Source organism: Equus caballus, chromosome 27, assembly GCF_041296265.1.
Source record: "Equus caballus isolate H_3958 breed thoroughbred chromosome 27, TB-T2T, whole genome shotgun sequence".
NCBI classification, from domain to species: Eukaryota; Metazoa; Chordata; class Mammalia; order Perissodactyla; family Equidae; genus Equus; species Equus caballus.
The window spans coordinates 35,182,864-35,197,697 of NC_091710.1; the positions used below are offsets into that span (position 1 = coordinate 35,182,864).

At 37.3% G+C, this 14,834-nt stretch overlaps 1 protein-coding gene across 1 annotated transcript in view; it reads right to left on the bottom strand.

The window, feature by feature from the left end:
- SGCZ (sarcoglycan zeta) overlaps positions 1–14,834 on the bottom strand; it is a 1,066,277-nt gene that overhangs the window by 35,729 nt on the left and 1,015,714 nt on the right. The gene's annotated exons all lie outside the window — the stretch shown is intronic.

The window sequence follows — 14,834 nt, forward strand, 5'->3', positions numbered from 1 at the left end:
GAATAGCAAGAGAAAATTAAAGAAAGCTTTATGAGGAACCATGGCCCGGGGACTTTCTTCCCGAAGGAAGAAAGGGCACCGAAAAAGTGGGGTGCACAAAGTGGTTATATAGTCCCCAAACGGGTGTTTCACATGTGATTGAAAAGTCCCTTTTACAATAGTCACGAGGCTGCTCTGTCAGCACAGCGCTTGATGGAAACGGCAGATAGGTCAGCTGTCTCAGTTAGCGCCGCAGGGTGGGAGGTGTGTTACCTCGGGCTGGGGGGTCACAGATGAGCGCAGCAATCGGTTCCTAGCCTAAAGAAAGATGCTTAATCTTTAAGGAGATGCCAACGTTAGGAGGGGGAGGGAAGTCAGTTACAGGAGGTTACCAGACTAGCACAATAAAATGCAGATTTTAAGTCCTTGCCTTTGGTATTGATTAAGAGTTTTTAGAGAGAAGGTCATCGCCTTTCTTCTTCCTGGTACAGAGAGGGAGGCACCTTTTACAGATAGAGGTTTACCTTACAAACGTAAACGTGTCCTAACAAAGGGCAAGTTCCATTCCTCAGAGCCTCCTTCCCTGTCCCAGTTTATCAAAAGCAATGAGCCTCAAATAATCCTGATGCCAAAGAGACATATCTTGGCGTGGCCAATTCCAGGTCCCCACAATAGTATCGCTGATCCTTAGATTAACCTTGTGGGGCTATCAGAAAGTAACAGATGGAGAAACTGATAACACTGCTACTACTGGTGCTACAACTGCTACTGCTACTGCTACTACCATTGCTGCTGCTGCTAATGCTACTGCTACTGCTACTGCTACTACCATTGCTGCTGCTGCTAATGCTACTGCTACTGCCACTGCTACTGCTATTACTATTGCTGCTGCTACTATGGGTACTATTACTGGTACTGCTACTACCATTGCTGCTGCTGCTAATGCTACTGCTACTACTACTACCATTGCTGCTGCTGCTAATGCTACTGCTACTACTACTACCATTGCTGCTGCTGCTAATGCTACTGCTACTACTACTACCATTGCCGCTGCTGCTAATGCTACTGCTACTACTGCTACCATTGCTGCTGCTGCTAATGCTACTGCTACTACCACTGCTACTGCTATTACTATTGATGCTGCTACTATTACTACTGTTACTACTACTGCTACTACTGCTGCTCCTGCTACTATTACTACTGCTGCTACTACTAATACTGCTACTGCTGCTAGTGATGCTGATGATCACAGCTAACATTTACTGAACACTTAAACTACTTCCTTCACATGCTGAGCACTGAACAAATGTTAAGTCACATAATATTTTCACAATAGAACTCTGAGACAAATTTAAAAAATTAATATTCCCATTTTACAGTTGAAGAATTGAAGGCACAGAGAAGCTAAATAACTTGCCCAAAGGCATACAGTATTTAGATGGCCCAAAGTTAGAAAAAGTACAAACTAATTATGACGTGAGCACAAATATGCTCATTCCTAGTTCAGGTTTTTTTTCATTACCAATTCTGAATTCAAGTAGGAAACCTATATGTATTGTTCTTATCTTCCAGGAACTCTCAGTTTAGTGAGTAAAAATATTGTTTGATGAATTAGAGAGCAATTATCAGTTAGTGTGGTAGCAGAATAATTCTCTTCCTGCCCCACACCCAAAGATCCACATCCAACCCCTGAAATCTGTGAACAAATTAACTTAAAAGCAAAGGGGAATTTAGAAGGCAAGTGATATGAAGATGGCTAATCCAATCACTTTAAAATAGGGAAATTATCCTGGATTACCCAGCAGGGTCCAGAATAATGGCAAGGATTTTTACAAATGAAAAAGAGAGGCACAAGAGCAAGCATCAGCGGCATGACAGCTTGAAAGAGATTTGGCCAGCTATTGCTGGCTTTGAAGATGAAGGAAGGAGCCAGGAGCCAAAAGTGTCAGGGCTTCTAGAAGCTGGAAAAGGCAAGGAAACAAATTCTCCCAGAAAAGAGCATAGCTCAGCAAACACCTTGATTTTATCCCAGTGAGAACCATGTCAGACTTCCAACCCCCAGAACTGTAGATAATAACTTTGTGTTGTCTTAAGACATTAAGTTTGTGGTGCTCGTTACAGCAGCAAGAGGAAATTAATGCAACGACTTAAACTGGGAAATGTAAGCAACCCATTCAAGTTTGTAAGACCTTTTTCTTTTCTTCTTCCCTGTCTCCCTCCTTCCTTCTCTACCTTTATAGTGAAATGAAAGATTGCCCGATTATCATTTATATGAACAAGGACATTTTATCCACTTATGCAAATCACACCCACATAAAACTTCCACAGGTGAAATTCGGAATAAAATTTATTTTGACACATTCTACCAATTCCCTTTTGAAGACAAAGGTCAGCTTGATTAATGAATATAGAGTTGACTTAAAACTAAAATTAGTTCTTTCTCAAATTGCAATAGACCTTTTAAATTGCAGACCAAAATTATAATACTGTTTTTCCAAAGCGATTATAACATCAATCATTTGTCTCAATCTCTTCTCTTGACATTGTTTGGCATATTCTAAGCTTTCAATTTACATAGCTACATGAAGATGGAGAGGCTACTCCACAAGTTCTCAATGATTTACTTGAGAAAGTCAGATATATAGTATTTAGGTATGCTCATTCCTCTTAACCTCTAACTTTTTCCAGGCTCCTAAATAAATCTGCTTGAAATAATGACCTAGCTACTAAATAAATCAGATTTTAGAAGCTCTCCTTCTTGTTATAGAAATTCTTATTCAGGATCAGGATCTGTATATATTATATACACATGCATATACTGACACAGATAAAATGAAGAAATGAGACTGGAGGATAGTGAGGATACACAGATCTACTTCTCAGTCTGCCACTCAAAGCTGTATTTTGTGCAAATCACTTAAGCTGAGACTCGGTTTGCAAAATGAAGGCAATAATACAGATCTCCTTAAGTAATGAGGAGTAAATGAATTAATACCAATGACTGTACTTTGTCAGTGGAAAAAGTTATGCCAGTATCTTATTAATTTCACTATTTTGATTAGTTGTGATGATTTATGTTTTTATTCTAAAATTTAAGTTATAATATATTGCCTATGTTTATTTTTGATTTTACTTTTCCTTCTCGTGACTGCACATCATTTTTCACTTAAATACCTTTGAAAGACCTACTAAATTACTTTTATCACATTGGATTGAATATTATTCAGTATTACTTAAAATGTTCAGCATTATCTTGTTTATAGCTATGTGTGTATGAGAGATAAATAATAAATGATTAAATTTAGATGGCCTTTACAGTAAGTGCTACAAGATGAAGAGTATCATTTCATTAACACATAATACTAATACCTGTATGTCTGTTATAATCATCATCATCATAATTTCTTACATTTATTGACCACTTACTATGTGTCAGACATTGTACTTTACATGGATTAGTTCACATTAGTTCAAGGAAAATCCAATGAGGTGTTATTATTTATTCTCCTTATATTTTATAGATGAAGAACTGATGACTTTGAAACCTGTTAACTAAATTGTTCATGATTACTCTTCTAGCAAGCAGCAGTTATAACGCCAGAGGCAATTTTCTTAATCACTACACCTTGAATCCCTCTAGTAGTTATAGCCCAGACTGTTCCTCTCTGAACCCTACTCTTCCTTCCCAATCGGACATTGTAAAACAGCTACATCATCATGAAACTGAACATTTTCTATGCATTGACAGGTTATCATTGTCCAGAACCTATTTTGTTGAGTAAGTCCCGGATAGCTCATTTTTAGTGGGCCAAAGTTAAAAATGTTTTTACTGTTTTCCATCATAACAGTAACTCAAAAATAATTCCTAAATAGTCATCATTTGTCAAATGGGGGACAGAATCTACAATAATGAAAGAGTATTGGGATATGATTTATTTATTTGGCTTAGAACTTCATTTTTTACATTTTCCTCTATTTTTTTCTACTACTTTTCAAACACTTTGGCTAATGACATTTTTGTTATTTACAGAATGCCACTTTTCATCATTACCTCTGAAAGGCACAGCCATTCTTACCACTTTGAAATAATAATTAGGGCTCTTTCTCGTCTGAATTTTTATTTCATTCATGAGTAATATAAGTAACTATAGACATCTTATGTTCTTGGGAATGCTCATGACTTGTGAGAGTTTTCAATATGCCTATGCAATCAGGAAACACATATGATCTAAGTAATGTCAAAAATTATTTACACGAAAACCATATATAAAATCCTTAATCTCGGAATAGACTGGGAAGAACCTCATAGGATCTGAACATCTTATTTTCTTTTTCAAAACTTTTGTTTGAGAAACACCTTTTTTACTTAAGTGGATATATGGATGAAAAATAAACACATGAAAAGATGTTCAACATCATTAGGCATTAGAGAAATGCAAATTAAAAGGACAATGAAATATCACTACACTGCTATCACCATGTCACCACACAGTTTTTAGATAAAAATAGAATGACAACATCAAAGTTAAAGGAGAGTGAGAGAAACTGAATTACTCATACATTGCTGGAAAGAATATAAAATGTTACAGCTACTCTGTAAAACTGCTTGGCAGTTTCTTATAAAACAAAATATACACCCACCATATCACCCAGTAATTGCTCTCTTGGACATTTGTCTCAGATAAATGAACTTTATGTTTACATAAAACCTTATACACAAATGTTCATAGTAGCTTTATTCATAACAGGCAAAACCTAAACAATTCAAATGTTCCTCAGTGGGTGAATGGTTAAATAAACCATGATATATTCATACTGTGGAATACTACTCAGTAATAAAAAGGAAGAAACTACTGATATATACAACAACTTAAATGAATTTCCAGGGAATTATGTTGAGTAAAAAAAATTAAGCAATCTCAATAGGTCACTATCAAATGCTTCTATACATAACATTCTTAACATGAGAAAAATATAGAATTGGAGAACAGATAAGTGATTGCCAGGGGCTAAACTGAGGGTGAGTGTGGTTTCAAAAGAGCAATAATGGATCACTGTGCTGATGGAACTGTCGCTATCTTGACTGTATCAGTGTCAATATCCTGGTTGTGATAATATGCTATAGTTTTGCAAGATATTACTGTGGGGGCCTGGAATTGGCCACCCCAAGATATGTTTCTTTGGCATGATGATTATTTGAGGCTGGTTACTTTGCAGACAGGAAAACAACTGAAAGTAGAATTTATTTACCCTTTGTAAGAGACCTTTACATTGTAAAGGAAATCTCCATCTGTAAAGATACCTCCCTCTCTGTACCAGGAAGAAGAAAGGGGATGACCTTATCTCTAGAAACTCTTAATCAGTGACAAAGGCAAGGACATAATCTGCATAATAATCTTATTCCTGTTTCTGGTAACCTCCTGTAACTGACTCCCCCCACCCCCAACATCCTCCTTTGTCTTTAGCTGGATATGATATTTAAGGTGGGGGCTTCAGCCATTTTGGTGAGTTGCTCAGCTTGCCTGAGCCTCCAATGTATACATGTTATAAAGCTTTGTTTAACTTTTCTCCTGCTATTCTGTCTCATATGAATTTAGTTCGTTCTCCGGCCAGATGAACCCAGAGAGGGTAGAGGAAATGTCTTTCTCCCCTACATTACCTTTGTGGGGAAGTAGGTAAATGTTGCATGGAATCACTCTGTTATTTCTTAGAACTGTATGTGAACTTATCACTACTTCAAAATAAAAGTTTACGATTGGTGTTCAATTGGTAAGTTTTCTCCTAAAGTGAGAATTTTGGGACTTCAACCTGAGCACTTACTCTGATGCTTAAGCTTATCCAAAAGTTCTTCCTGACAACAGTTTTGACCTTGTCAAAAAGTGATCTCCAGCCTAACTGCAAGCATGAGTGGGAAGGTTAAAAGAATTGGAGTTATCTAGACTGACCAGAGAAATCAGAATTGAGACTCTATTTCAGTAATTAAATGATGATCCCACAGAGTAAGGTGGCCAGAAGTTTGACACTACCACTGAGAAAGAGAACGAAAGGAGAAATGAAATGGACTCAAACTGCTACATCCTTTTTCAATCAACAACACGAAGGCCTGCATTTCTTCCCTCAACAGGGACTGCAGTCTTCCATTATTTTCAATCCAGCTACTATAAAACCCCACAGAAGCAATTGATGCTCAAAAGGAATAGGCTAAGGGACCACACGGTCATTGTTGCATCTGGATTCTCTGAGATCTACTACTGTATAAAAGCCACAGCATCAGAAAGCTACAAATTTACACTATGCAATTTTATTTCCCTATATAAAGATCTTCACAGAATTGAAATTTAATATTATATACTTGATTTTTTTCAAGATTTAACAAAATAATTTACCATGTTGCCATAGACTGAATTTTGCCCCCTCAAAATGCATATATGGAAAGCCTAATCCTCAGTGTGATAGTAATTGGAGATAAAGCCTTTGGGAGATAATTAGGTTTAGAGAGGGTCACAGGGTGGGGCCTTCATAGTGGCATTAGTGCCCTTATAAGGTTCATTCTCTCTCCACATGTAAGGACACAGTAAGAAGGCAGTTACCTGCAAGCCAGGATGAACGCGCTCACCAGAACCCAACCATGCTGGCACGGTGATCTTGGACTTCCAGCCCACAGAACTGTGAGAAAATACATTTCTATTGTTTAAGCCAACCAGTCTGTGATATTTTGTTATAGCGGCCTGAGATGACCAAGACACACGTAGAGACTTTTCTATATTCTGAAAAATGTTACCTGTGGTTTACTAATTATAATGTTCAGATTTATATTTTTTATTGGAAACCATTTTAAGCCTAGAGAAAAGTCATGAGTATAATTTAAAAACTCTTATATGTCCTTTGATCAGAGGCCCCATTCAAGTTTTGCTAAACGTGATTGGTTTTAAAACGTGTCTGCAAATTTTCTAACACTCCTTTCATAAAATGGTGGAGGCTGTTTCAGAAAATTTGATAGTGTCTTCCTAATTCTCTCTGAGAGCTTACTCTTCAAACCCAGGCACCATGAAGTTGAGGAAACTGAGGCACAAGGAGGGGCCACCTGTAGGTGTACTGGCAGGCGGCCCTATTTAAGGTCTCTGATGATAACCATGATCAGCTTCCAGGCACATGAGTGAGTGAGCCTTCACATGATACCAGCTTCCAGACGTTGAGCTGCCTCAGCTGTCACCAGGTGGAGTAGAAACAGCTTTCCCCACTGAGCCCTGCCCAAACTGTAGGTTGTGAGCAAAATAAATGCTATCATTGTTTTAAAGGCACTGAGTTTTGGATAGTTACACAAAAATAGATAACTAGAACATCATTTTTCCCAGTAATGTACCCTGTAGACAAAGGATGCAGTCTAGATTTGTGTGGTATACCCTGCTGGCAAATATCTCCATTTTCCTTCAAGATTTCCTCAGTTTTCCCTTGATTTCATCATGACCATAATATTTTGTGGAATGTCTCTCAATTTGGGTTTGTGCTACGTCTCCTCATGACTAAACTCAGATTATGCATTTTTGTTTGAAATCATATAGAAGTGATCTTTCTTCTTGTTACAGCCTATCTGGTATTGCACAATGTCCACGTGTCCCCTGACTCATGGTGTTTCTTTTCACTAGCTGAGTAAGATGGTGACAGCCAGAGTTTACCCTTGTGAAGTTACCTGCTCTACGTTTAAAATTAATGTTTTGTAAAAATATGCTTTCAGCTTATCTAAAATTCAAGCCTCATCTCATTTTCTCTCACTCGTTTTACTATCCACTGAAATTTTTGTCTGAAATAATGATTACTCTGATGATTGTCAAATGGCACTTTTCTAATCCCTTAATTACTTCTATGTTTTTAGTTAGTATTCCACTGTAAGAAAGACATTTGTCTTCTCCTTATTTATTTATTTATATCAATATGCATTCATAGAATTCCCATTTTATTCAATTAGTCAAATTTATCATTATCTTTATACGTATTGATGCTCAAAGTACCTGTGAGAGCCTCTTAGAAATGGCTCTTGTGTCATTTTGACATGTTCCCATCCTTAATTGAACATTTCCTTGTTTTCTGGCACAAGAAAGGCACATCTTACTTAAATTTTCCTGGTCTAGCTTTAGTATCAGGTATTTTGTCCAGAAGTCCTTAATTTTTTTTTATTGGAGAAAGGCATTTTCAAACAAGATCTGAAAACTAGTGCTCAGTGTTACTATAGTTGCCGCTCTCCAGCCACCCCTGTAGACAGTCTAGGAAATGGATATCTATACATGTAACAAGCACATATTCACTCCCACGTCCATGCATATGTCTTTATCTACTTTTATGTGTTGAAAACCACGAGTTCACATCAGAACTTCCAATTCGACAGAGTTTATTCTACTTTTATTCTTCTCCATATCTGTACTACCCTTCTCCAGATGTGAGAACCCTATCTCCTCTTATTTTCAACATATTTAATTATTTGCTCACTCCCCCCCCATAGCTAAATTGATGAACCTGACAGACCTTCACATCTTGCTGATGCTTTCTTCACTCGCGCCCTTGTCCCCGCCGTGCTTCCTTCTCAAGCTGCAGTGACACCATCCTTGCGCAACCCCTAAATGCCACTGACCTGTCTTTGCACCCTTCACATATTAGCTCCTGCTTCCACTGGCCTGTTTTTGCCCTTGGCTTCCTGCTTCCCAGGAAGGAAGGTAGGAAAGAAGGAAGGAAGAAGGGAGGGACAGAGGGACGGAGGAACGAAAGAGGGAAGGAAACATGGTCTATCTGCCGTCAATCTTGGCATCATCTTGGGTTATCCTTCTACATCTATAACTACAGGCCTTTGAACCAGAAATGGAGATGCAAATGCTCAAGGTTATTTTCTACCCCTAACACAAGGCAGCAGGATTGTTTGTTTCTAACTTGGTTTCTCACAAATTTTGTCTCCATCTTGCTCTAAAATATTGTCTCAATCTCCAAATTAGCCTCAGCCGTTAATCTTCCAGACTTGATGTTTGTTTGCAAATTCCCCCAGTGATTCAACATCAGAATTCCTCTATTGATTTTGACTTGACTCTTCATTTGGCTCTCAACATCTGAGTTGCCTGAAAGCAAAATTTTCCACTTTAACTTTAACTCTCTGGAACTCAGTCCTTGACTTCAAGCATGCCAAGGTGCAAAGAGATGGGAAATTGAGTGAGTTGACTGATCAAACTAGAGTGTGTATGTTGGAAAGAAACACTTAAAGTTTTTAAGTATCTTGGTACTGGAGTTTGAGTAAGATGACAAAAGGGAGTGAAGACATGGTCTGGAACTCCTGAATGACATGACAGCAATGCCTTTTAGAAAATAGGTATGTCGGAATCAAATGCATAGGAGTCTTCTGCAATAAATATAATGGGATCAGGGAGATTGCTAGGAATAGTAGAAGAGTGCAAACTTAAGGGTAATTTTGCAGGAGGATGTTGTCTAATGGGTGGTATATTAACACTAGGCATTTTTTCTTTCCTTCCCCTTGAAGTTACATACTAGAATTCCACATTATTAAATCACTTCCTGTGGTAGAAATGGTTCGTTTTCTCACTTAAGCCATTAATAAAAGTCCCCACCCCAAGTTTTAATACAAAACATAGCCACCAGTTAGAGCTATCATTTCTCTGCTATCCTTGCCATTACAAATAATCACATTAAAGTTTGACCAACAGTATATATAAGAGATGAGTGCTATTTCCAGATTGTAATAATGTAACAGAAGTCTTTTCCCCCTGCTTTCTCTTCCCATGCTGGAATACAGACATGATGGTATGTGACAGCCTCAAACTTACGCAGAAGGGCAACAACCTGGCCTAGAGGGTTGCAGATTTTTAAGCCCTAAGGAACCTATATGAAATATCACTAAATTTCTACTAAAGTGTACAATTTTCCCTTTTTAATATTGAACATACAACTCCCATTTCATCTATTTTCAATTCTTGTTTTCTTCCTTCATCCATTGTCTGACGTCTTTTATTTTCCTTTACAAGTATTTATGTGAAAAATATCAAACAAATAAGAAGAATAGTAGTGGATTTTATATAGTGCAAATAAATGGTATTTATCAACACCAAATCTGTGCCAAGGTTGGTCCTAAGTGATTTTCTTATATACTTTTATTGGCAACAAAATTCTAAGTGGTTGATAATTCTTATAATGCTCATTTAAAGAAGGAAAAAAAAAGGCTTAGAGAGAGTCCATTATTTGCATCATATGGCAGGCAGAATAACCCAAAGATGTTAATGCCCTAAGTCCTGGAGACTGTAAACGTGTTACGTGACAAAAAGGATTTTACAGACGTAATTAGGGTTACTAATCAATTGACCTTAAAATAAGGAGATTATCCTGGATTATCCAGGTGTCTGGATAATGTAATAAGGCAATGTTGTCATATCCGCTATTAAAAGCTGATAACATTTTCCCAGCTGTTGGCGGAAAAGAAAATAAGAGAGATGCAACAAAAGGGGAAATTGGAGAGATTTAAATCATGAGAGGGACTGAATCCAGTGTTCCTGGAGGCAGGGCACCTGGCAAGCATGAGAAGGAATATGGACAGCGTCTAGGAGCAAATACCGGCTCCTGCCAGTCAGCAAAGAAACAAAGAAACTGCAAACAATTCTAGTACACCATATTCTATAAGGAATGTACTTTTTAAACTTCATCATGATATATAAGGAATCAAATTGTTCATTTACACAATGGAAAGATAAATTATCTCTGAGATATTATGTGTGTCTGAGGCCCATAGCTATAGAAAAAAACGTAAACATCAATGGCAAATTTTAAAATCAATACACAGAGAAGATGTTGATTCAAACATCCCACCCCATCTGTTTTAAAGGAGTTGTCCTCTTTTACAACTTTCTTCACATTTCTGTTATATAATTATATTTTCAAGACATTTTGCTTTAACAAAAGTAGGAAACATTTCAATGAGAGTTATGAAAAATAAAATAAGCCAAGGGGTCAGTAAAGTACTCAGAGGAAACAGCTTAATTTTTGAAGATGGCACATTAATTATTTACACACTTAAAAACCTGCAATCGGTTTAACCTGGAGCTGTGGGAGGAAGGTAAAGTGGTACTAGCTTTTATTGTCTCTAAAATCTTTATCCTCAGCAAATCTAAAAAGCAACTAGAAAACGGAAGTGAGTGATTTCCCCACGTCTACTGACTTAAAATGCCACACCAGAGAAAATTAAGAGATCACCTGACCTAATCACATTAATTCAGACCAAAGAACTCCGTCCTGTTGGCGGAGCGTTACCACGTTCTTGGCATTTGGACAGCTGGGAGGAACAATGGTCCTACTAATGGAAAGGTTCATTCCAAAGCTGACCCCATCACAGTGTGCCAATTTAACAGACAAGAACAAGGATGTAGAAGACAAACTAATAAAAACAAACCAGAAAATATTGATTTCAATGCAGAAGCATGGTGTTTAATTTAAAAGACAGCTCTTCGGAAAATTCTTTCTTCTCTTGTCAAACAAGCACTGAAACTTGTCTATCTTTCCAATCATTTAATTAGAAGAGAGACAAAGGAGTGAGACTCTTTGCTTTCAAGCAAACAGTAGGGCACAGAGTAGAAGCAGGGTTGGGATTCACGATTCTTGTAGATTACCAGTTTTAATTTCTACTGCCTGGAAAAGAGAGATATCCTTCCTTCTCATACATTTAGCTTTTTTCTCCTGTTCTCTCAAAGGCAAAGCAGAGAGTTCTAAGTCCAACTAATAGCTTTTAATTTATCATGAAGGTATTCTACAGGGCTAAAGTCTTTCACTTTATAAAGTCAAATACTTATACTCCATGCTGTTTTCTAAGTTAATACTACTTGGAATACAAATGAAAGTACAAATTGCAGTTGATTGATTCTGTCTGAAGGCAGCAAATTTGAGTCTTCTGAGTGTAAAGGTTTATATTTTTTATTTGTTTACCTGGTTTCAAAAGATAATTTCATTCACTAATATCTTAATATCTTTGACCAATATTAGGGAATACAAAATAAAAATAAAGTTTTCAAGTATGCGTATGTGAGCGAAAGTGTAAAACTCTTATATATTCGTTGATGTAGAGAGGGCATGTTAGGTTCACATAAGCATATCCAAATTAAGATTTAAGCAAAACAATAGTGACCAAGTCAAGTAATATCAAGAGTAAAAAATAACAAATTTTAAGCATATGATTGCTTATCATGGCGATGGGACAATGAGGGGCGGTGGTGTTCAGGTGACCATTTGCTATTTTATTTCTATCTCCCTGCACCCTAGGATTATTTAAATGTTTTAGGTAAATTCCTGCTACTTTCTAAGTAGGGTAAATGCAAATATCCTGAGCCACATTAGATCTATGAATAATTTTAGTCATAAACGATTTTGCCTCAGGGGTATAGACACACTCATTGTCTAAATAAATTTATCCACTTCTGTCACCCTGCAAGGGAAGTCCATGCACAAAATACCATTGTTCATAAAGTATAAAGCCAGAAAGGATCCATTTTAATTCCTATAGATATTGCTTAAATAGAAAATTTCGTGCCCCAAATTTAAAATTCTAGAATAAACCTCACACAGATCTCTTGTCACATGTAACTTTGAAGTCTTGTCAGCACAGCTCCCTAATTTCTATGAAGCGCCCTGAGTCAGTGTCTTTTTGCAGCATTATTGTCAAATGATTCAGGCCCTGCTTTAAAGTATATGTGAGGTTCCTAATCAATCCCAGGGCCCTTAAATTGGACGCTACACTATGCAAAATTTTCTCCTCCAAGCATGTGAAGTTTTAAATTATATTTGCCTTTGATATCTTTATTTTCCTTTATTTTAGAAATACCACAAGAAGGAATAAAGCTGCTATAAATATGTGTATTCTGGTGAAGGAGGAAGGACCTAGCAGGAATTTGAGAGTGTGTGTGTATGGATGTGTGTTTGTCTCTGTGCGTGTCTGTGGGTATATAAGCTCTTCTGTGAGAAACAGAAATGTGACTGGGCACTGGGGGAAATTCTAATCAAATTAAAATATTTCCCAGCTTAGCATTTATTTATTAACAATGTGGAGTCTCTTGTATATCCACGTCAGGTAAAATTCACTGTTGTTCGCTACATACATTTTCATAGTTCTTTGGTGTTTCTTTCATCCTAAGTGTCGTGCTTCAACCCTTTATAGAAATCTGCCTGGATTCTGCAATTATGACCTCAAAATTATATTATTTTATTATTTCAGATCTTTTATATAATATGGTATACATCTCTATTGTAAAATGGATTAATTGTCTGAGGTAATTGGAAAATATAGATCAATCAAGAGTATTGTGAAGAATAAACACAAAGCTATGCATATATATTTGAGACAGATAGAGAAATAGAAAAAGAAAGCCAGAGTGAGACATACATATTTATCTATGTATTCACACATACCACGCAGCACCACACACACACATTCACTCATGCACAGAGCTGGAGAGAAGGAGAAAGAGTGGTTAAGTTAGCATAGGTGACTGCTTGAAGGCGGTTAATTGAAATGCAGAAAAACTTAGATTTTTCAGGGAGCACTTTCTCCCCTGATTAAATAGTCCAATTAACAGTTCAAGGATGGCAGCCAAGGATGGCTACCAAGAAAAAGAGGAAAATAAAGGTGTATCCACTGACCTCAACAAAAAATTTTAAAAATCTAGTTAATGAGTCTAGTTTTGTGAAGACAGCACTTCACTACAACTGCTATGAGATAAGTCAAGGTAATAAAAACATCAGAGAAAGTTAAAATTCCATGAGATCATAAAAACTGTCAAGAGCTCTAGAACTTCCCTTCACTTATGAGTGCAAAGTACACAATGGGAACATGTGAATATGGATGAAGCAATTTTTGGATAAGCGTGTAATATCCTAAAAGCTATCTCAGGTTTATGTTGATATCAAAGCTGAAAGCCAATAGGCAACACCAAGGTTCAAAGACTGTTAAATATTGAAATTGTATCTGCTTAATCCCCAAGTGCATTTCTGTCTGAGTTCCTCACTTGCCCACCAACCAGCAACTAAAATACTAGTGCCAAGGGCCCTAAAGTCAATGTCCTTTCCGATTTGTCTGTGCTTTGTGCCAACAAAAAACCCTCAAGCTTTTATTGCCCTGTCCCCCAACTCAAGAAAGTCAATTTTTGCCCCACACGCATGCCTCCTTTCCTGACTTTTTCCAGGAGTCTTAAGAAAGAAAAAGAAATGAGTCAAATGGGCAGTCGTGAGGACCACTCCAAACACCAACTCGATGGTGCAAGCTCCAGCTTCTCAACAGGATACTCTCATGAGAGAAAGGAGGTCATGGACGACAGTAGGGATGGTGGTAGTGGGTTGTGACCGAGCCCACGGATGCCCAGTGAGGATCCCCATTCAACAATCTTTGTTGAATTCCATTGCCATTTAATAGTACACCTTTCTTGAAATCCACACAGGCTCTCATATCTGGGCCATTAACAATATTAGTATTCTCTTTGTTAAGAAAAATGAAGAGTTAACCTTTACAATGTCTTCATTATGTGTCAAGGACATTCTGAACACACACATGCACACATAGGCACACACGCGCACTAGTGTAATTTGAGCACTAAAGTCATCATCATCTCAATCGTTTAGATGAAGGAAAATTGGAGGCACAGAGAGTTTATTTAAAATATCGAAGAGCAGAGGTAGGATTCAACCTAAACAGCCTGAAAGCAGAGCCTGTTTTCTTTAATTACCGTGCTGACTGCTCTCACATTGCCCAGAGGCCTCAGTTTGACCTCAATAGATATGATCAATATCCCACAAGGTATTCCCAAACTCAAGCGTTTGGGAAACACTAA